The 23,579-nt window shown below is 44.7% G+C and overlaps 1 protein-coding gene across 12 annotated transcripts in view; it reads right to left on the bottom strand.

Annotated features, from left to right (window-relative positions):
- Positions 1 to 508, bottom strand: part of PTPN4 (protein tyrosine phosphatase non-receptor type 4) — a 226,082-nt gene extending 225,574 nt beyond the window's left edge. For 3 of the 12 annotated variants that reach the window (XM_045033652.1, XM_045033654.1, XM_045033657.1), the window contains exon 1: positions 19 to 505. The gene's annotated coding sequence lies outside the window, so the exon portion shown is untranslated. Of the gene's footprint in view, positions 1 to 18 lie in introns of all 12 variants that reach the window. The other 9 variants (XM_045033661.1, XM_045033655.1, XM_045033653.1 and 6 more) reach the window with 5 other exon arrangements.
- Between the last annotated feature and the right edge of the window lie 23,071 nt (positions 509 to 23,579).

A 23,579-nucleotide genomic window follows, 5' to 3' on the forward strand; every position in this document is an offset into this window, starting at 1 on the left:
AACCCCAGAGCCTCTTACCTTCGGTGCACAGCCGCGTCCTCTCGGCTGGAGAAGAAAAGCCTCGAGGCCCGGGCGCGCCGGGGCGAAGCGCGTCCGCCGCGCGGCTCCCGGGGGCTCCCTCAGCGCCCCCCCAGCAGCCGCCGCCGCAGCGGCCGCGCCACGGCCCCGAGCCGCCAGCACCACCTCATACTGCGGGGCTGCAGCGGGCCGGCGCCGCCGGGGAGGCGGGAGGGAGGCGGGCGGCCGGCGCGCTCTCCCACCTCCCTGCGGGGATGAGATAATCCACACACCCCCAAAGTGCCGTGGGGGAGGGGAGCCCCGGGGCGGGGGGCCTGGCCCCAAACCTCGGACCCTTCGGCCAAAGCCAAGTCTCTCCTGTCCCCGACTCAGGCCCGGAATTCAGCCCCCGGGGACCCAGGAGTCCTGAGAGAACAATGTGGGGGGGCCGCGAGGAGCGGAAAAGCGCGCAGCGCGGTGTGAACGGGCGGGTAATCCGGGGCAGCGTTTGTGTGTGAGAGTGCAAGAGGAGCTCAACCTCCCCCCTCCTTCTCCTCCTCCTCTTCCTCCTCCTCCTCCTCCTCCTCCGTCTCCTCCTCCTCCCTCAAGCACACCCCGTCTCCCAGGCCACAGCATAGCAACCGAACATGGCGGCTGCGCAGACGCCGCCACTCAGCGGCCGGGAGCGGCGGCGGCCGCAACTGGAGGCGATCTCGCGAGAGGGGAGGCCAAAAACCCTCCCAGCTAGAGCCGACCGGAGAGGTTGCACCCGCGCGCGAGCGGGGGGACACGCAGGTGCGAAGGAGGCCGGACCTGGGTAGGTTGGGGAGGGAGGGCTGGGAGGAGGGGGCGGGGCGCTGTGGCCCCGCCCCATGCCCCAGCAGCGATTGGTTACTTGAACTGCGACCCCTGCTGGACCTACTGACCTAAGGGACCGGCCGAGGAGCAGAAACCTAAGTTTTAAAGGGGAAAACCGGACCTCTGGGCCCCAAATGTCCCAACTTCAGTGCTGATAGAGGATACAGGTTTTAGGATGTAGTTTTGAATCATTTCCTCTCCTAAATATAGACTCTAAAACAAAGAACAAACAATGTTCTTTTACGAAACAAACGTCTGGGTGCCTTCTGTGTGCCAGGAGCGGTGTGCTTTTAAAAATTGAATTAATTCATCATGATAACACATATGAATTTGGTGTTATCACACCAGGGGTTTTAGCCACGTGCTTTCATATTTTACTGATGGTACAAACTTATTTGTGATAAGACAGATGCCTATGGGCTGGGTGATTTCAGCTGAAATGATGACAGGGGGGATTTGGGGACCGTCGCACTTTCTTTTTGCAATCATTTTTGTCCCTGTCCTTTCCTGTAGCCTGGTGCCTTCTTGCTCTTCCTTGCTCTTAGCTTCAGTACCCCACCAGAGCCGAGGTCACACAAGCGTTCTTTCAAGCAGCGCTTTGTCTCCAAGCCAACAAAATGCCTCTTTATTAATCAGGACAGGTTTTTACAAGATGAAATCTTGTAAATTTATACAGATCTGTGAAAGACAGCGATTTCTATTGACTCTCTTCTCCTTCGCATGCCTGCTCAGTTTTCCCATTTTAAAAAGACAGCTTGTCAGTCCGTATTTTTCCTGCTTTACCTCTTCTACTGACTGTCCTTCCCAGAGCTTAGTTCCAGCAAGTGTTCATTCATCCTCCCCCAAATATGCTTTCCTGCCTCTAGCTCTCCTTTTTCCATGCCTTTGTTCATACTATTCCCCCTACTAAAATGCTCTTCACTTCATCTCCACCTATCAACATCCAGTCATCCTTCCGACCTAAGGTCATGTGGGACTTCCACCAGAAGTAAGAATTCCTTCCTCCTTTGACATTTGTAGTTCTTGGTTTATACCTCCCTTCTGGTTTTTTTTTTTTTTTAATTTTTTTTTAACGTTTATTTATTTTTGAGACAGAGAAAGATAGAGCATGAACGGGGGAGGGTCAGAGAGAGAGGGAGACACAGAATCTGAAACAGGCTCCAGGCTCTGAGCTGTCAGCACAGAGCCCAATGCGGGGCTCGAACTCACGGACCGCGAGATGGTGACCTGAGCCGAAGTCGGACGCTTAACCGACTGAGCCACCCAGGCGCCCCAACCTTCTGTTTTTAATAGGATACTTATGCTTGTGTGGGCCTTATCGCCACTACTACCTGATAACCCATTGAGGGCAATCATCTTCGTATCAAACTTGTAATATAAATACAGCTGGAGTCTCCACGTTGGAGGGGTTGAAGGAGACATTTTTTTTGTTTTGGGAACCTCCATAGAATGAGACCTTTAGATAAACAAATGTAACACTCATATCCATCTACTGTTCTTTGGGAAAATTATGAAGTCATTCTTTAAAAACTTGATATAGGGGCGCCTGGGTGGCTCAGTCGGTTAAGCGGCCGACTTCGGCTCAGGTCATGATCTCGCGGTCCGTGAGTTCGAGCCCCGCGTCAGGCTCTGTGCTGACAGCTCAGAGCCTGGAGCCTGTTTCAGATTCTGTGTCTCCCTCTCTCTGACCCTCCCTCGTTCATGCTCTGTCTCTCTCTGTCTCAAAAATAAACATTAAAAAAAATTTTAAAACAAAACAAAAAAAAACTTGATATATATGGGGCACTTGGGTGGCTTAGTCAGTTAAGCATCTGACTTCAGCTCAGATTATGATCTCACGGTTTGCGGGTTCGAGCCCTGCATCTCTCTGCTGTCAGTGCAGAACCTGCTTAGGGTTCTCTGTCTCCTTCTCTCTCTGCCCCTCCCCTGCACATGTGCACTCTCTCTCTCTCCCTCTCTTTCTCAAAAATAAACATTTTTAAGAATTGATATATAATTCACATACCATAACATTCATCCTTTTAAAGTGTACAGGAGCACCTGGGTGGCTCAGTGGGTTAGGCGTCCGACTTGGGCTCAGGTCATGGTCTCGCGGTTCATGGGTTTGAGCCCGGTGTGGGGCTCTGTGCTGACAGCCCCTCCCCCGCACGTGTGTGTGTGTGTGTGTGTGTGTGTGTGTGTGTGTGTGTGAAAACTAAATGAACACTTAAAAAATAATAATAATAAAGTGTACAGTTTAGTGCTTTGTAGTATATTTGTAGAGTTGTGCAACCATCACCACTATCTACTTCCGCAACATCATCACCCCCAAAAACCTCTCATACCCATTAGCAGCCACTCTTCACTCCCTCCTCTACCAGCCCCTGACAACCACTAATCTACTTTCTGCCTGTATAGGTTTGCCTACTCTGGACATGTCATATAAATGAAATCATACATACTATAAATTCTCTACAAAAATATGTAAATTTTTGCTCATCTTTAAATTACAATCTCTAAAAATTAATATATGCCTATTCTAGATCATTTTGATGACCGCTTTGTAACCAAACACTGCCACCTGATTTCATATTTGACACCAAGAACTGTAACTTTAATTTTCTTGGGCAAATGAGAAAAAAGTAGAGTACTTCTTGGGGCGCCTGGGTGGCTCAGTCGGATAAGTGCTTGACTCTTGGTTTCAACTCAGGTCATGATCTCACTGTTCGTGGGTTTAAGCCCTACATTGGGCTCTGTGCCAACAGCACAGAGCCTGCTTGGATTCTGTTTCTCTCTCTCTGCTTCCCCCGCCCCCTCCCCTCCCCCCCCCCCCCCCCCCCCCCGCCTGCTGGTGATCTCTCAAAATAAATAAATAAACAAACCAAAAAGTAGAGTACTTCTTGCGGAGATGACAACATTCTGCCTAAGTGAAGATCAAGCATCCTCATGGCACAACATACAAAAGTTTCACAAAAATTCAAACAGAGAAGAATATAGGGATAATTCAGTTGATTATAAGCATGCCTTTAAAAACCCATGCCAGGGGCGCCTGGGTGGCGCAGTCGGTTAAGCGTCCGACTTCAGCCAGGTCACGATCTCACGGTCCGTGAGTTCGAGCCCCGCGTCGGGCTCTGGGCTGATGGCTCGGAGCCTGGAGCCTGTTTCCGATTCTGTGTCTCCCTCTCTCTCTGCCCCTCCCCCGTTCATGCTATGTCTTTCTCTGTCCCAAAAATAAATAAATGCTGAAAAATAAATAAATAAATAAAAATAAAAACCCATGCCATAGCAGTAAGTTCCATTTTCTCATCACAAGGGACACTTTAATTTCAGCAAAACAACATCATCTACTACACTACATGCATGATATTAATTGAATTTTTAATTTTGTTGATTTAATTTGCAAAATTGTTTAGTTTATAGGTGTAAAAAAGCTCACAGCTGTGAGAATAAGGACTTTATACCTAATCTTATGTTTATCCATGATTAAGAAACATAATTTAAGTGATTTAATTTTACATTTGAGAGTTAGCAAGATCTTTCTTTGCATTTCAGAGTGGCCCCAAACATTGCTAGATATTGGCAGGCACTGCTATTGACTGTGATTTTTTTTTTTTTTTTCCTTGTCTGCAGCCTGCCCTTGGCTGTGCTTTGGGAGAGTGAGAGCAAGTGTTGTGTCCACACTTGAAGGGTGTTGGCAGGGGAGGATTGGCCTTTTTGCACTGTGTAGTTGACGTTAGGACCTCTTCTAACCCTGGGTAGCCACAGCCAAGAAGGAATGGGCATTTGTTCTAGCTTGTGCAGCCAAGCCATGTGCCTGGACCGTGGCAATGACCTCTGGCAGCCATAAGGCAACAGAGAATGAAGGACACAAGGACTGGGCGCTGTGGCTCAGCCACCCTGCCATCAGCAACCTGGGAGGATCCCTTTGGAAGAAATAAGTGATCCTTACTTAGGTCAGTGGAGATATCTAGGAAGGAGAACCCCAAGGGAAATCTGGACTAGGCTTGCTAGGTAGACCTCAGGGTATTGACTGTGAATTTTAACATTAAAGAACACATGACTTGAAGTGACTTGATTTTGTTGCCTAAGCTGATGAAGTGGAACATACAAGGTATACAAGCTTTCAAATACCTGCTTTCTGACATGTGACCTTAATTGGATATCTAGGGGCTCAGTCTGTTGAGCATCCGACTTCTACTCAGGTCGTGATCTCACGGTTTGTGGGTTCAAGCCCCGCGTCAGACTTGCTGCTGTCGGCACAGAGCCGAGAGCCTGCTTCGGATGCTCTGTCCTCCACTGTCTCTCTGCCTCTCTCCCACTCACACACTCTCTCTCTCTCTCTCTGTCTCAAAAAATAAAAAAATATTAAAAAAAAATTTTTAATTGGATTTCTATCTACCTGCCTTCGACTGATAACGAAGGGACAAAGGGGGAATTCCGTCTTTTTACCTCTCTGGAATCTTCAGGAATAACTTAAAGTGGGGCGCCTGGGTGGCTCAGTCAGTTAAGGGTCTGACTCTTAATTTCGACTCAGGTCATGATCTCGCAGTCATGAGATGGAGCCCTGAGTTGGCCCCCCACCCTGCACTGGGTGTGGAGCCTGCTTAAGATTCTCTTTCTCCCTCTCCCTCTGCCCCCTCTTTCAAAAAAAAAAAAGAGGAATAACAAACTGAAACAAAACAATTTATAGAGTTTAAACCTTTAAGGAGGCATCATATATTTTTCCAACAAGTTCAGAATTCTGTGCCTTGGGCTTCTTTTAATCACGGAGCTGGTTTAAATATGCTTTTAAAAAAAACTTATTTTTGAAAATTAGATAGCATGTATCTCTGAAGCAGTTGGCCCAGATTTGGTCACTCTGTCAAAATGACCTTCTCCTCTTCACTTGCTAGCAATTCTTTCTTCCTTCCTTCTTTCCTTTCTAAAGCAGCAGAAGAACCATGCTGACAATCCCTGGGATCAAGAACTATATAGAAAAATGTAAAACTTTAAAAAATCCAAGACTTCCTCCTGCTTTCGCACTCTCTAAAGGTAAGTACTACTAACAGTTTCTTGTGTATACTCCTAGAATTTTCTCCACATCTGTAAGCTAAATGTATATCTTTCCCCCTACGTATAAGGGATTATGCTATACATACAATATTTCACTTATAAATGTACCTAATAAAACATATACATATATGTCACTCTAAAGGCTGCGCCATAGTGTATTTAATCTTGTCTAATAAATGGGCAGTTAGGTCATTTCCAGTTCTTTGCTATTGCATACAATGCTATAAAGAACACGTTCATTTCATGTACAAGAAACCTTTGTACATATAACAAAGTATTTTTTTAATGTTAATTTACTTTTGAGAGAGACAGAGACAGAGACAGAGACAGAGAGACAGAGTTTGAGTTGGGCTGGGGAAGAGACAGCATGAGACACAGAATCTGAAGTAGGCTCTGGGCTCTGAACTGTCAGCACAGAGCCCAATGTGGGGCTCGAACTCATGAACTGTGAGATCATGACCTGAGCAGAGTAGGCTGCCCAACCGACTGAGCCACCCCAGAGCCCCACAAAGTATTCCTTTATTTTATTTTTTTAAGTTTATTTAGGGGTGCCTGGGTGGCTCAGTCGGTTAAGCATCCAACTTTGGCCCAGGCCATGATTTCATGGTTCTTGGGTTCCAGCCCTGCGTCGGGCTCTGCACTGACAGCTTGGAGCCTGCTTCAGATTTTGTGTCTCCCTCTCTCTCTCTGCCCCTCCCCAACTTGTGCTCTCTCTTTCAAAAATAAACATTTAAATAAATAAATAAAAATAAAATTTGTTTATTTATTTTGAGAGAGAGAACAGGAGAGGGGCAGAGGAAGGGGGAGGAGAATCCCAAGCAGGGTCTGTGTTGTCAATGCAGATCCTGACATGGGGTTTGACCCCATGAAACTTGAGATCATGACCTGAGCCAAAATCCAGAGTCAGATGCTTAATCAACCGAGCCACCCAGGTGCCCCAAAGTATTTCTTTAAGACAGAAATGCAATTGCTGGGTTGAAGTGTATGGGCATGCTTAATTTTGATAAATGTTGCCAAGTTGCACCCACCAACTGCGCGTGAGTTGCTGTTTTCAACCTGTTATTGTTTCTGGGTTTTGTATTTTCATCAATACAAAAACAAAAACGTATTTTCTTCTAATACTTATGGTTGTTTTTCCTCTTTTTTAAAATACTTAAATCTATGACCCTCTGGAAATAATGCTAGTGGAAAGAAATAGGGATCCCGCTTCATTTTTTTTCATAGCTATCCACTTGTCCCAATAGCAATCTTCCTGAAGACTCCATTAACAAATTACCACAACTTTGGCGGCTTACAACAACACACACTTATTATGTCACACTTCTGGGCATATGAAGTCCAAGATGGATCGATAGACTATGTTATTTCTGGAGGAGAAATCTCTTGTCTTTTCCAGCTCCTTGAGGCTGAAGCGCTCCTTGGCTCATGGCCCCTCCCTCCATCTTCAGACCCACATCAGCTCACATCTTCACATCTCTGTCTCCTCATCCCTGCGTCTTCCATGACACCTGTACCCCCCCTTGGATGAGGACCCTTGTGATTACACTGGACACATCCACACAGTCCAGGATCACCTCCCCATTTCAAGATCCTTAGTTTAACCACATCTCCAAAGTCCCTTTTGCTATGCAAGCTACCGTATTCACATTATCATTCTGTGCAGATGGTGTGAACATCTTTGGAGGCCACTATCCTGCGTGCTGCCATGATGTGGAGAACAAAAGCAAAAGAAATGTAGAAAAAATTAAATTTCCTTACAACTTGCAGCCCGCCTACAAGTACTGAGATAGAGTGACCTTCTTCAAGGAGCTCAGCTGCCTCAATATTAATACTTTGCTAAGGGCAAAAGGCAACCTTAACCTGACATTGGCCGGATCTCCAGGATCCTGTAAATCTTCTTTAACATATAGAAATTCCTTTGGAAACTTCTTTTATCTCTACCTGCCCCCCAAGATATATGTTAGCAATCATCCTCCAATCATATGGCCCACTGTTATACATCTGAAGGGACTCGTGACTAATGTTTTACTAGACAGTAGTAAATGACCTTTTCCTAACAACAGCCAGCCCCTCAAAGTCCTCACAACCTTGCTTCCAAACTCCTTAGAGACTTAAACTATCCCTCACCCCCTCCCAACTTAAAAGTATATACAGTCACTCCTCTCACTCCTCACAACCCCAGGGCAGCTATTTCTGCCCACAGGTACTGTCCCCGTGCTTTAATAAAACCACTCTTTGCACCAAAAACGTCTCAAGAATTCTTTTTTTTAATTAAAAAAATTTTTTTAATGTTTATTTATTTTTGAGAGAGACAGAGCATGAGCAGGAGAGCAGCAGAGAGAGAGGGAGACACAGAATCCAAAGCAGGCTCCAAGCTCTGAGCTGTCAGCACAGAGCCCGACACAGGGCTCAAACCCAGGAACTGTGAGATCATGACCTGAGCCGAAGTCAGAAGCTTAACTGACTGAGGCACCCGGGTGCCCCAAGAATTTTTTCTTGACCATTCCCTCCCAGACCCCAAAACACATCACATCATGCCATGGTCTCTAATGCCACGCTTTTTAGCCATTAGAATCTCTAATCAGTTTTAATACCTGAAAAAAAAAGTTAATTTCACCTCATGACTTCTTTTTCCAAGATGAACATGTTTTTAACTATGTGAATACAAAATACGTGAGCCAGGGGCACCTGGCTGGCTCAGTCAGTGGAGCGTGCAACTCTCGATCTCCAGGTTGTAAGTTTGATCCCCCACATTGGGTATAGAGATTACTTAAAAATAAAATCTTAGGGGCGCCTGGGTGGCGCAGTCGGTTAGCGTCCGACTTCAGCCAGGTCACGATCTCCCGGTCCGGGAGTTTGAGCCCTGCGTCAGGCTCTGCGCTGATGGCTCAGAGCCTGGAGCCTGTTTCCGATTCTGTGTCTCCCTCTCTCTCTCTGCCCCTCCCCCGTTCATGCTCTGTCTCTCTCTGTCCCAAAAATAAATAAACGTTGAAAAAAAAATTTTTTTTTAAAAATTTAAAAAAATAAAATAAAATCTTAAAAATAAATAAAATAAAATAAAATACATGAATCTTAGATTATAACCACAATATTAAATTACATTGACAGTACATATGGTGTGCTTAGTGTATAATTTGTATATTGTCAGAAAAAATATTATTTGTAGTTATATGTGAATATAATCTGTATATATAAGTACATTCTTTGGACATTATCCATATAAGGCACTTAACCTGTATCTAAGTTTTCTTGATTTATTTTTATTTGTTTTCTTAACTTAAATACTAATGCAAATTTGTTCTCATAATTTTCATTCATAAAAAAAACAACAATCATGTATTGCTCACCTACTATTTGTTAGGCATCTAGAATATAGGTAAGAGGTGGCCCGTGCCCTCAAGGCAAGTGTTTTTCATTCTTGGGTTGTGACTTATAAATGAGTTGAGAAATCAGGGTGGTAGACCATAACTAGAATCTTGAAAAAAGGAAATGAATTAGGCTAGAAAGTAGAGCGCACCACACAAAGTGAAAGTAAACACAGTACTGTGAAACTTTAACTTTAGTTGCATGTTTGTGTGTTTTGTGTGTATGTAGGTTGTGATGTAAGATGTCTTTCTTCCTTTAGGTGTGTGGCCAAAAAGTTTGAGTGCCTCTGGTCTGCGGGAGAATTAAGAAGTAAATAAAACAGTACAAATTCATAGAAGTGCTTTCATAGATTAAACTCCATGAGGGCAGGAACCATGGCTCACCATTATTTCCTCACAGACTGGTCTGGTTTGGTAATGTCTGGTCTATAATCAGCCCTCAGTTGTTATTCTCCAATAAAGGAAGGGATGAGATGGACCCAGGAGGCTAGGGAGATCAGTGAAAGGAGACCAGATGACTAGACACATTGTGCCTTAGGTTTTGCCTGGCTTCCACTGGGAGCGTGGACTGCAGAGACAAGATTTGGAGATGAAATGATCTTGTGGAGAATTGAAGGCTGGGCAGAGCCTCGAGAGGGAAGCCTGAGGGACCTTGAGTGACATCTAGTGGCTTCTGTGACCAAATGGGAGGAACTAGCCTGAGGAATCTCCCATCAGGAGGAATATTATTGGATGTGCTGTATGTATAAAAAAGAAGAAGAAGAAGAAGAAGAAGAAGAAGAAGAAGAAGAGGAAGAAGAAGAGGAAGAGGAAGAAGAAGAAGAGGAAGAAGGAGAAGAAGAAGAAGGAGAAAAGAAAAAGGAAAAGATGGGCTCATCCCCACATAATGTATAAATGTTCCTTTATTTGTAGATGAATACTGCGGTTTTAATGGTCTATACTCTTTTTTTATGTGTTGGCTTTATCCATAGGAGCTTTAACAACAGATTAGAAAATCTTGATTAATCTTAATGCCTTTGTAGCATGCACCTGGCACAGCATTTTTAGATGTGCTGTTGACTGGCTGACATGTCTTGGTCATTCATTCAACCTGTGGTCATTGATTGGTTACCACCCACATTAAGGATTCTCCTCCCTGGCCTCACATTAGAAGCACTAAGGAAGTTTTTAATAAATACAGAGGAGTTGGGGCACCTGAGGCTCCACCGTTTAAGCGTCTGACTTCGGCTCAGGTCATGATCTCACGGTTTGTGGGTTCAAGCCCTGCATTGGGCTCTGTGCTGACAGCTGGGAGCCTGGAGCTTGCTTTAGATTCTGTGTCTCCTTCAGTCTCTGCCCCTCCCCCGCTTGCACTCTATCTCTCAAAAATAAGTAAACGTTAAGAGAAATTAAAAAAAAAAAAGTACAGAAGACTTTGCCCCACTCTGATCCCACTCTATTCTCACTTAATTGGTCAGAGTGGAGCCCAGCGTCCTCTTACAGATGTGGATATAGATAAAGATTTTTTTCAGCTGCCCAGGTGATTCTACTGTGCAGTAGGGTTGAGACCCACAGCTCCCATTTGGACAGGCACCAAAGGTAATACAGCATCCATGCAAAACAGGGATCTCTGCCATCTCCATCCACACTTTTTTAAAATATTTATTTATTTTGAGAGACAGAGGGCACCAACAGGGGAGGGTCAGAGAGGGACAGAGAGAATCCCAAGCATGCTCCACAATGTCAGCACAGCCCCACACGGGGCTCAATCTCGGGAACCGTGAGATCATGACCTGTGCCTAAATCAAGAGTCTGACACGCTTAACTGACAGAGCCACCCAGGTGCCCCCATTAGCGCTTCTCAAACTGCCTAGGGTGAAGAACCAATCTGTCATGGCTGAATATTTTTGCAAAATATAAATAAAAATAAATTTCTAGAAAGTAAATGGGAAAACGAACACATAATAATAGAATACAAGTGCCAATCTTTTTTGTTAGATTCCAATAGAAATTAATTTCTCTTAAATTTCTCTAAAAGGTTCTACCTACTTAATCGCATTTTTGTATTTATCTTACTATGAACTGGTGACAAACCGTCTTCAGGGTAGCACTTGACTCCTACCGTTCTAGGTTGTATTCTAGATGAGGGTGGAGGTAAGGACAAGACAGCAGACATGCAAAACATACGACTGTAGCAGGACACGCAGGTCATACTTATTGCTTTTGAGGAGGAGGCCCACTGACTCCTCAGAGCCCCCAAGGCATCAGAGCCCTGTAGGGCCACCAGGCCTGAGGGCCTTATGCTCAGCTTTGAAGAGCCAACTTTACCCTTATCAGAACACCCACATGATGGGGCACTTAGTGCTGTCCGTATGCTCAAAATTTTTTAGAAACTGATTATAAAAGGGCGCCTGGGTGGCTCAGTCGGTTGAGCGTCCGACTTGGGCTCAGGTCATGATCTCACAGTTTGTGAGTTTGAGTCCCACCTCAGGCTCTGCGCTGACAGCTCAGAGCCTGGAGCCTGCTTCGGATTCTGTGTCTCCCTCTCTCTGCCCCTCTCATGCTCATGCTCTTTCTCTCTCAATAATAAATAAACGTTAAAAAAAATTAAAAAAAAGAAAAGAAACTGATTATAAAGCAAAAGTTACTCTTTTTAAAGGAAATATACCTTCCAGGGACCAGACACTGATGTGTGCTCTAAGAATACCCTCTTCCCAGTATGAAGGTCCTCAAGCATAAGAAAATTATTTGGGAAACAGAGAATGAGGATCTCTCCCTACAACAGAGCACTCCTTTCTGGTGACACAATATTCATGCCCACTCCATGATGCATCTCTCCCTTGGACAATGCTTAATAAACACGGACAGACTCTTGACAGCCTCTCACACTGCTAGGATGTGCCCTCCATCCGTCACCACCTCCAGCAGGCAGGTTCAATAGGCCGGATTAAGTTCCTACTTTCTCTGGTTTTTACACCACTTCTGAGACACCTTGATTGGACTTGCATAATCCCTGGTTTTCATCGGTGATATATTTATTAACTATCTCCAGCACGTTTTACCCACAGATGACTCGTCTATCATAAGGCAATTACTCCTTCTCGTCTTATTATGTGCAGTGTTTCCCTTCTGTCTATCATGCTCTGCCTTTCCTTTCTTTGCCAAACTCCTACTCGCCTTTTAGATTTCAGCTCTCAGGCTGACTCCTCTGAGAAGCCTTCCTTGATCTTCCCCTCACCCAGGGCTCAACTCTTTGTGTCCCCAGGAAAGCACATAGCCCATGACGTTGCAGTGGGCCAGCTCCTCTCTTTTCCCCAGTTGATTTTTAAGCTCCTTAGAACATCGATCTTGGCTTTCATTTATTTCTGGATCCCCCAAATCCACACACAGTAAAGACCCCTCCCCCCCAAAAATGGTTGGTGAAATAAACTAATTTTCTAGTTCCATTCTCAGAGGATGGTATTATGGCAAGGGGCAATAGGATAAAGGATTAACTTCAAATCTTATTAAAGCCTTGGCAATGGGGAGGGGTGGGGAAATTGTTTCTTGAAAGTCAAGCTGGAGAGTATGAACATTGAGTGGCAGATGATAAAAGAGTGTAAGGAGTGTGATGATGTAATCAGCAATTTGGGAAAAATTAATTTCATGCTTCTGAGGAAGGAGAGATTAGGATTGGGCAAAGACTGAATCTGGAAGACCAATTAAAACAGTGACAATACTGCCCCATGAGTCAGTACTGACACTCACCCCTCCCTTCCCCCCACCCAATTCTGATAAGTCACCCCCAGCTTTCCCAGGCCCCATCCTTGATCAATAATCACAGCCGTGGAGAACTTTGGTGTTGAAGGGAGTCTATCCTATGCCTCAGATGCAAGGGAAGAAAATTCAGAAGTGTGTTGTAATAGTCTGGATGTCAAGTACTAGAAACTTATGTATAATCATTATATATTTAATCAGTTTAAATAATGATTCCACAAATTTTTAAAAATTTTTTTAATGTTTATTTTTGAGAGAGACAGAGAGACAGAGTGTGAGCAAGGGAGGAACAGAGAGAGGGAAACACAGAATCCGAAGCAGGTTCCAGGCTCTGAGCTGTCAGCGCAGAGCCTGACTTGGGGCTCGAACTCACAAGCTGTGAGATCATGACCTGGGCTGAAGTCGGGCACTTAACTGACCAAGCCAGGCGCCCCGATTCCAGAAGTTTTTTTTAAGTGTATTTATTTATTTTGAGAGAGAGAGAGAGGGAAAGAACGAGTCGGGGAGGGGCAGAGAGAGAGGGAGAGAAAGAACCCCAAGCAGGCTCTGAGCTGTCAGTGGAGAGCCCCATGTGGGGCTCAATCTCACCAACCGTGAGATCATGACCTGAGCCAAGATCAAAAGTCAGACACTTAACCAAATGAGCCACCCAGCACCCCGACAATGATTCCAATTTTTTATCTTGGATATAAACTTTTGCTGGTGACAAAGCAAAACCTCTAATGGAAGGTAACAAATGGTTTTCTTAGCACTCATTACTAGTCACCTAAGTTTGTATGAATTTCTAGTAAGGGCAGCAAGGCCCTGGATTGGATTTATTATGTACCATAATCTTTTATGGAATGTTTGATAAATAACACAGCATGTTCTTAATGGTCTGATAAGTTTCATTGGAAAAACCATCTATACTGTTCTTATAGGAATTCGGCAAGTTATACTTTTTTTTTCCTTCGATCTCAACATCCAGTAATATATTAAACCCAAAATGAGGTCATGCTTCCTTCTCTTCAACTCTCTTTAGGCTGAACTCAGAAATGAAGGCAACTACCCACTGTGAGTGAGACAAACAATGTTTCTCTGATCAAAATCAGTCAGTTACAAAATCCTAGGGACGCCTGGGTGGCTCGGTCGGTTAAGTGTCCAACTTGGCTTAGGTCGTGACCTCGCAGTTTGTGAGTTCAAGCCCTGCGTCAGGCTCTATGCCAACAGCTCAGAGCCTGGAGCCTGCTCTGGATTCTGTGTCTCCCTCTATCTCTTCCCTTCCCTCTCTCTCTCTCAAAATTAAAATAAAATATTTTTTAAAAATTAAAAAAAAATGAAAGCCTATAATTACCAATCCAGTGTACCATTCTAGTTCTTAACTTCTTTAGATTCTTCTAGTACCAGTAGCTGTTCTGAGGATCATCAAAATCACACAATCTAGAATACTCTCCTTCCTATGTGGGTATCAGACTTAAGAGAGAAAGAGAGAGAGAGAGAGAGAGGACAGCAAGCTTTAAACTTGAGGCTTAAATTTTTGTGCATCATCTCTTTTTTTTAATGGCGGTCTAACTAATGGACCAGTCCAAGCAGGTCTGTGTATCTTCCTTAAATACAGATGTAGGTGTCCCCTGGTGTGTAAAAGAGACACTCTAGGAAGAAGAAAACCACATGTAAGGGGAATTGGCAATTAGAGACATTTGAAAGTTGTGATGAGCCATAAAGATTAATAGGAGCCTATAGTCTGTTAAAATCAAATTTAAAATTAAATGAGGGAATTTGGAAATGGGCAAAAGTAATACAGACCATTTGACAAATCAGTCTCAGAGGGTATCATCTGCCTTGAGTGGGCCTCTGGAAAGACATCAGTAGTATCAGCCTGCGTCTGATGCAGGAAGTAGGGTGTGAAGAAAAGTTTGTGAGCATTTTCTATTTGCAATGATTCATTTTTGGAGAACCGAGGAAAAGTCATTCTAAAAGCCACGTTGGGAGTTGGGGGTTGGGGAGAACACAGGTCGGGGAGGAAGAACAAGTGTACCCACAGCCTAGAAATAACTCACAGAGTCAAGAGTTTCCAAGTTTCTAACAGAGAATGTTAAAAATCACAGCTGTTGTACCTACTTGAGGAAGTTCACACACATCCTTGGATAAATGCACCCTTATATTAAGGATGCTGGGTTGAGTTTCAAGAATCCCTCACCCCCATCCCAAGACTTAAAAAAACCGGGCTTCATGCCCAACAACAGGGGATAGGTTACAGTTCATCCATGCACCCATAGAATATTATCCAAGCATTAAAAATTGTGCTTATAAACAAAATGTGTTTATAAATAAGTTTTACTGACATGGAAAAATGCTTCTTATGTAATATTAATTGAAAAAAACAGGATTGCAGGGGGGCCTGGGTGGCTCAGTCAGTTGAGCGTCCAACTTTGGCTCAAGTCGTGATCTCCCAGGTCATAAGTTCGAGCCCCACATAGGGCTTGCTGCTGGCAGCGTGGAGCCTGCTTCAGATTATCTGTCTCCCTCTCTCTCTCTGCCCCTCCCTTGCTCATGCTCTCTCTCTCTCTCAAAACTAAATAAACACTTAAAAAAAGAAAAAAAAACAGGGTACAAAATTAATATACGTAGTATGAGCTCTGCCTAAGAATGATGTGCATCAGGAAGGATGAACGGATGGAGCACAGAGGCGTAGTAGGGCCAAGGAAGCTATTCTTTATGATATTGTAATGCTGGATATGTGTCAGTATACATTTGTCAAAACCCATTGAACATACTATGTTTTCATTGGATATACTGTATTTTTCTGTAAGCCTAAAACTGCTCTAGAAAACAAAGCCTGTTAATTAAAAGAAATAGATGCATAGAAGAAAGACAAATTCTGTCTCCTTCACATTTTGCTTAGGCAAGTTTACTTTCACTCCCTGTATTTCCCCATCCGTTAGAATGGGGATTAGAGCATCACTTACCTCATAAGATTTGTTGCCGGCATTAAATCAATGAACACACATATTGTGCTTAAAACATAGCATTACCATCTCTAGGGGGGACAGGTGGAATTGTGCTGATTTCAACTGACTAATTTATATTTACTAACATTTTTCCAATAAATATATATTATCTTGATACTATGGAAAGCGATATATTTTGTGTATAGGATATATATATATGGAGGTGCACCTGGTTAAGTGTCTGACTCTTGATTTCGGCTCAGGTCATGATCTCACGGTTCATAGATCAAGCCCCACATCAGGCTCTGCATTGACAGCAGAGAGCCTCCTTGGGATTCTCTTTCTCCCTCACGTTCTACCCCTCCCCCCAGCTTTCACACAGCACACCCTCTCTGTCTCTCTCTCTCTCAAAATAAATAGAATAATCATTTTTAAAAAGATACATATGTGGAAATTATGTGTTTAGTTTGTATTAGTTCTCTATTGTTGCTTGACATAAAACAATAAACATTATCTCACAGCTTCCATGGGTCAGGCATCTGAGAGTAAGCTGCTGTCATCTGAAGCTGAAGGCTTGGTGGGGCAGGAGGATCTATTTCCAAGCTGGCTTGTTCACATGGCTGGCCGGCCGGCATGAACTGTTGACAGGAGGCCTCAGTTCCTCGCCGTGTAAAACTCTCCAGTGTCTTCATGACAAGTCAAGAGAGCTGTCTTCCCCTAGAATGAGTGATCTCAGAGACAGAAATGCAGAAGCCTCCACGATTTTTATGGCCAAGTCTTTGGGCAGTATCCTATTGGTTGCCCAGATCAGCTCTGTTTGGTGTAGGAGGGAACAACATAAGGGTATATACACCAACGGACAAGGATTGGGGACCGTGTTGGAGGCTGGCTATCATATATATGTGTATGCATATGTCTGTATATGTATGTGTGTCTGTATGTGTGTGCCTGTGTGTGTGTGTCTGTGTATTTTTCTGTCGGCTGAAGCATTACCCCAGTGTCCCTGCATGTATGTTCTTGTTTTGTGTATTTTATTGAAGCAACCCCTGACTCTCAACTCCTTTTTGGCTGCCTATTACTTGGTCTTAGCAATCTCTTCCTTCCTTCCTTTCTTCCTTTCTTCCCTTCTTTCCTTCTCCCTTCTTCCTCCTCCTTCTTTCTTGCCCTATCTCCCTCCACTCTTCCTTTTCTTCAGGAGATACTTATAGTATACCTATTGAGTGTCAGTGAATCACCTCTGTCCACCCCTCTGACCCTATATTCCTCTCCTGCTCCCTGCTTTCCTTCAAGGTCCCCAACACCAGACCATGTGGACCAGGCCAGCTCCTCTTTCAAAGAGTATCTAAAGCTTCCATTTCCAGGGGCGCCTGGGTGGCTACGTCAGTTTAGCGTCCAACTTTGGCTCAGGTCATGATCTCGCAGTTTGTGAGTTTGAGCCCCGCGTTGGGCTCTGTGCTGACAGTTCAGAGCCTGGAATCTGCTTCAGATTCTGTGTCTTCCTCTCTGTCCCTCCCCTGCTCATGATCTCTCGCTCTCTCTCTCTCTCTCTAAAAAATAAATAAACGTTAAAAAAATTTTTTTTAATAGAGTTTCCATTTCCAGGGCTGCCTGTTCTGAGATGTCCCTAAGCTCTGGTCCTTATCAGTCTCCTCCCCATCACCAAATCTACCCCATATCTGGGCTGGCCCCTGTAGTACTGGTTAAAGCCTAGAGTTCATGCAGGTTCCTTGTCATGCTAATGAGAGTCCTCCTTGTCCCACTTAACAGGCAGCTGAATCTGAGGTGGTGCTCAGCATAATAGCTGGAAAATCAGAGAAAAGCACACACAGAACAGTTCAAGAGGGACCAATTAGCTTCCTGAAAATCCAACATGGACCAAAGAGCCTCATATTTTATTCTGAGGTTTTCACTTCTTTGTAACTATGAATCTCTAAAGATTAATACAAACTCAGCTTAGATAGCTTACCATGGTCATTAACAACAGACCACTAATAAATACCTGGTCTGAAAGACACTTAGGGGGCTCACAAAGCGGAACAACTGAGACAATGACTCAGCTTCAGCCCCCTTGGCTTAGCAGAGGGTCTCCTAAGAGACCTAATACACTGGCAGAGAGGAAGCAGAAATAACAACAACAACAACAACAACAACAAAAACCAAGAGAGACCGAGATGGTCTCTCTCTGTGCTTCCATGGTCCATGTGATCTATCGCTCTTGTAGTCACTTTAACACCACATTGCAATTGTCATGTAACTTGTCACTGGCCCCCTCTGGATTATCAGCAACATGTGGATAGAGAGTATAGTATCTGCACAATATTATGCTCAGTGTAGAGTTGTAGGTTTTGGGAAGGCGTCCCCAGGTTTGCTGTTGGTTATTTGTCTGTTTTTTTTTTTTTTTTGAGATAATGTGTATGATTGTTGTTTGGTAGTGGGGGAGGAAGGAAGGAGTAAATTGCTGCTGCTCTAAAAATATTTGAGGGGCGCCTGGGTGGATCCTTCAGTTAAGTGTCTGACTCTTGATTTCGGCTGAGGGCATGATCTCATGGTTCAGGAGTTTGAGACATGCATGATGCTCTGTGTTGACAGTGCAGGGCCTGCTTGGGATTCTCTCTCTCACTCTTTGCCCCTCCCTTGCGAGCACACACGCACCATACACGCTCTCTCTTTCTCTGAAAAATAAATATAAGTGAGGCGCCTGGGTGGCGCAGTCGGTTAAGCGTCCGACTTCAGCGAGGTCACGACCTCGCGGTCCGTGGGTTCGAGCCCCGTGTCAGGCTCTGGGCTGATGGCTCGGAGCCTGGAGCCTGTTTCCGATTCTGTGTCTCCCTCTCTCTCTGCCCCTCCCCCATTCATGCTCTGTCTCTCTCTGTCCCAAAAATAAATAAAAAACATTGAAAAAAAAATTAAAAAAAAATAAATATAAGTAAATATTGTAAAAAATATTTGAAACCACTGATGGAGATGTTGGCTTAGGTTTCTTCTGAATTTAACCTAGAATCTATAGGAGGGAGATAGGTTTGAGAGGGTTAAGTGGCACTGACATGTGAGAGTATTCAGTAGGATGTCTGGCACGCAGTAGGCCCTCAGGAGGGTGAACTTGGACCTAAAAGGGAGAAATTAAAGGGATACGCTTGACAGAAAAATCAAACTATAGCGGCTTATACAAGAAGGGGCTCATGTGCCCCTCCTGTGAAAGATGGAAGGGAGTCTGGCAGTCCTGGGGTGACGTGGTAGCCCAGGTCCATTAGGTCCTCAGGGATGCAGGCTCTTTCCAGCTCCCTGGCTGGCGGTCCCGAAGATGTGGCTCTCATCTTTATGGTCTAAGTTGTTCACTAGAACTCCAACATATCCATATTTCAGGTAGCCATTGAAGAAAGAGACAAAGAAAAGGGGGCAAAGCCAGTTACCTGCCATTTGAAGGAGGTTTCCTGAAGTTGGCACACAGTCCTTCATCACTTAGTTTTGTGGCCACACCTAGATGCAAGGGATCCTGGGAAATGGGGTCTTTATTCCACGGCTGCCATGTTCCCAGCTAAAATGCGGGGCTCCTTCCATTCTCATACTGAGGGAGAAGGAGAGAATGGGAACCGGAAGTTGCATAATGGCATCTGCCACTGTGGAGAATCACAGATTGCCTGTAACACGGGCTTCAGGACCACTCTCTCTCCTGCGCTTCCCTTTATCTGTCAAGTATATTTACACGCTGTGTCACACTTGACAAACGACTCACACGCGTGGTCCGTTTTTTATTCATTGCACTCTGGTTACACCAGTGTTTAAATAATATATGGTCCTTGTTTAAAAAACAAAGAACAAACAACAACAACAACAAAAACTATGGTGCGTGTAAGGCATACATCTCCATTGTTGACCAGGCCCAAGTTTTGGCCTTCCCCGTCTCATCTCTCAAGACTTGAGTACCGTCATCAGTTTAATGTGCGTTCCGCCAAGTCTCCTTCCAGCAGCGATACCTTGAAGAGCTGCCACTCGCTTTGGGAGGACGCCAGCAGTCCCTATAAAACGGGCTCTTTATCTTGGGGTGTTTGGGTGGCTCAGTCGGTTGGGTGCCTGACCTCATTTTGGGTCAGGTCATGATCTCATGGTTTGCGAGATCGAGCTCTGTGTCTGGCTCCATGCTGAGCGTAAAGCCTGCTCGGGATCTCTCTCTCCCCCTCTCTCTCTGGACCTCCCTACTCACGCATCTGTGCGTGTTCTTTCTCTCTCAAAATGAATAAATGAAAAAGGGGGGGCTCTATATTTTTGAATGTGCCTGGCATTCAAAGACAGTTACCTAAACCATCAGACAACATTCCCCCCACACCTGCTCCTTGGTGCCTTCTCCCAACCCTCCTGGTATTCATCAAATCTCCTTGTGGCCCCACCAGTCTCCACTGCGAGCCCCTCCCCGCCCCCCACCAGCTCCGAGATCTAGACCAGTTGCTCCGGTTGAAGCAGGTTTTTATTTCTCTTTCCTGGATCAAGTCTTTGTTCAGACAACTGTCAGAACAGCACATGCCTCGTGGCCCCATATTAACCCGTGTTCTGGACCTCCTTTTCTGAGCACTGCACTCACCGTGGGACAAACTGTCCTCCTTGAGATGAACAGGGTCTGCAAACGGCAGCAACAGTTCTTGAGTGCCTGCCATGGTGGTCTGCAAAAGTCTTCAAAAGTCTGGAGGCCTACGCTCTCCCCCACGCCGTAGCTAATGAGCAGGGCTTTCCTGACAATGCCGAGCCCTCGTCCAGTCTGGGAAATACTGGTTCTGTGGAAGGAAGCTGGGCTTTGGATAGGGCAGACGTATCTGTTGTGTGTACTTGGGCAAATCACTCAAGCTCCAAGAGGATTGTGGACCCCTACAGAATAGTGAACATGAAAAGGGGTGATGCATACAAAGCATTCGGCCTAGTGCCTGGCACATGGTGCTATCAATTAATGGTAATGCTCCCTATGTAGACACGACATCAGCTATGTCTGACGGAGAGTAGGTTATTTTAAGGCCCTGTCCAATGTCCAAACAGGCAATTGCCAAGTGACTGGAGTGGGGAGGAGCTACTCCCACCCCCATCCCCCCCCCCCCCCCCCCCCCCGCAGGTGATCTCCCTTCAACTGCCCGTTTTCCTTGCTTCTACAATTGGGACTTTGGCCCAAGCTTGCTTGCTTATTTATTTGTTTGTTTGTTTTTATGTTTTACGATATCCCTGATTTAATTGTGGCAGTCAACTGAGAATTTTTCCAAGGCTGTGCCTTGCTTCTGTTTGGGGCTTGCAATATTTGGAATCATACATATCAGAATCTTTCCACATGTGGATGTTTTATACGTTTCGGTAGGAAAGAAGAATCACAGATCTAGTCTTAGTGGGAAAAAAGTAGGACAAACATCAACCAAAAGAGGAGAGAATTAGAATGTACCTTCATTTGGCTTATAGGGAGGGGCAGCATGTGTTGGTATAAGCTCTGTGCGTGGTTACTGTAAAACATATCTTTCCTCTTTAAACAACCATGTCAGCACCTACACATTGAATTTCCAGTCCTTCAGCTTAGTCATTTTGGGAAGCTATATGTTTTTCCAACAACTTGACTGTTTCTCAAATACTGTCAACCCCCATCTAATTTCATCTCTACCACTCAGGTTCTTATATGGTAGGATGCTATCTGTCCCTTGTTAGTACTCTGCTACGCCAACCCCTGTTCTGAACCAGTCCCAGTTGAGGCAGGAGATAAACTAGGACCTCTAACCCTGGCAGCAGGATTAAGTGTTTGGCTTGATGGAGTGCTGTCTCTGTGCCCAGCACCATGCTAGGATCTGCGTTTGCAGGGATGAATACGATACAGCACCTGCTCCAAAAGACTTTGTGGACCAGTGGAGAAGTGGTTGATCTAAAAGCCGAAGCCAACATTCTCCCTCTCTTTACAAGGGTTAGAACTGTTAAGTGTTCATAGAGTTGAAGCCAAGCACTAGGACACCTGTTTGTATTGGCCTAGGGCACATACTCCAGTTCCTGTGATAAAGCATTAAAGTCATTCTGGAGCACCTCTGTTGAAGGTTTGGCTAAAATCCAACCCAAGAAAAACTAGGTAAATACTGTGAGTGTGGGGCACTTTGCTCCAGCTCAAGGTCAAGTTTACCCAAATGGGAAGGCACAAGTGCTCTTGTTTTAAACCTCTTGCAAAACATAGAATGTGAAATGACAGTTTTGAAAAGAGCGAAAATGTCAAAGTCTCTTTGAGGCAATTTCCAAATGACTTTATTTACAGAATAATAGATTTTAACTTAGGTCTGAATTATTTTGGTGTCGATGACATCAAATGAATTAGTTATTCAATCCAGAGGAGAAAAAGCTTTCAAATTATTGAGAAGTTCTTTGTAGTTGAGAACATCCCATTGGCTTTATGCTAACATTCTAAAAATTAGCCCTTAGATTTGTGTGTTCTTCCTCAGATAATTTATAACACGCTTATTAGGAATTCCAGAGCGTATAGCAAGAGCCAATGGATTAATTTAAGTGGTCTCCAAACGGGGAGTCTGGGTGGCTCCATTGGTTAAGTATCCGACTTGGACTCAGGTCATGATCTCACAGTTCGTGGGTTTGAGCCCCAGATGAGGCTCTCTGCTGTCAGCACACAGCCTGCTTCGGATCCTCTGTCCCCATCTCTCTCTGCCCCTTTCCTGCTTGCACTCTCTCTCAAAAATAGAAAAATAAGTAAAAACTAAATAAATCAGCTCTATGTGATTCCACAGCATTTGAAAAAAATAACTAAGTGGTCTCCAATCATGAAGAGGTAGGGTTGCATAATGGTAAAAATGGCAGAGTCGGGCTGCTCCATGAGTAGGAGCTGTTAGCAGTGACTAGACCCTTACTATGAGCCATGCCTATTAGACGCACTCCTTGCTGAATTTGTACCTCCAGCTCCTCTCTGAGCAAGTATCAACAGTAGAAACTAGACTGGGGGTAGGGTAGGCATAAAGGTGGGGAAATAAGCTTTAGACCCGCGTGATAACCCAGAGGGCTATGGTTAGATCAAGGTGGAAATTGTGGATATAAAAAAGAACAGAGATACTTAGAGATATTCACTAAGTAGAAACAAGAGCACCTGATCATTTATCATCTGATCCAGGTGGGATCCAGGTTTCTGGTTGGCCAAGTGGCTGGATGGGTCATTGTGCCAGTCACCAAGATCAGGAGTGCAAGATAAAAAGGAGTCAGTTTGAAAGATATGATGGTGACTCCAGTTTAAATGAAATTGAACTTGAGGTACTTATGAGATTCTAGGTAGAACCATCCAGTCAGTTAAACTTAAGGTCTGCAAGCTCAAGTCTTCAGCCTGCACTGGAGTTAGATATTGGATATGGTAGTGCGTGTCCTAAGGACAGTGTCAGGAGAAAGAAGAGGAGGAAAGGAAAGAATGCTATGGGGTGAGCCCCAACATTTGGGAATATGCCCCCGTAGTAGACCAGTCAGGGCGAGAAGGACTGGGTAGGGTCCCAGGCCTCAGAGGAGGAGAGCTTGTCGAGGCTGTCAGAAGGGTTAACTGTGCCATGTGCCACGAGTTGAGTAAGCTGTGGGTGGGAAAGTGTGTCAGGGATTGGGAGTTGAATATTCATTCATGACCGTTGACTGACAATCTCAAGGAAGAGACGGGGGTGGAAGGCAGATGACA

This window comes from Felis catus, chromosome C1 (assembly GCF_018350175.1).
Source record: "Felis catus isolate Fca126 chromosome C1, F.catus_Fca126_mat1.0, whole genome shotgun sequence".
Taxonomy (NCBI): Eukaryota; Metazoa; Chordata; class Mammalia; order Carnivora; family Felidae; genus Felis; species Felis catus.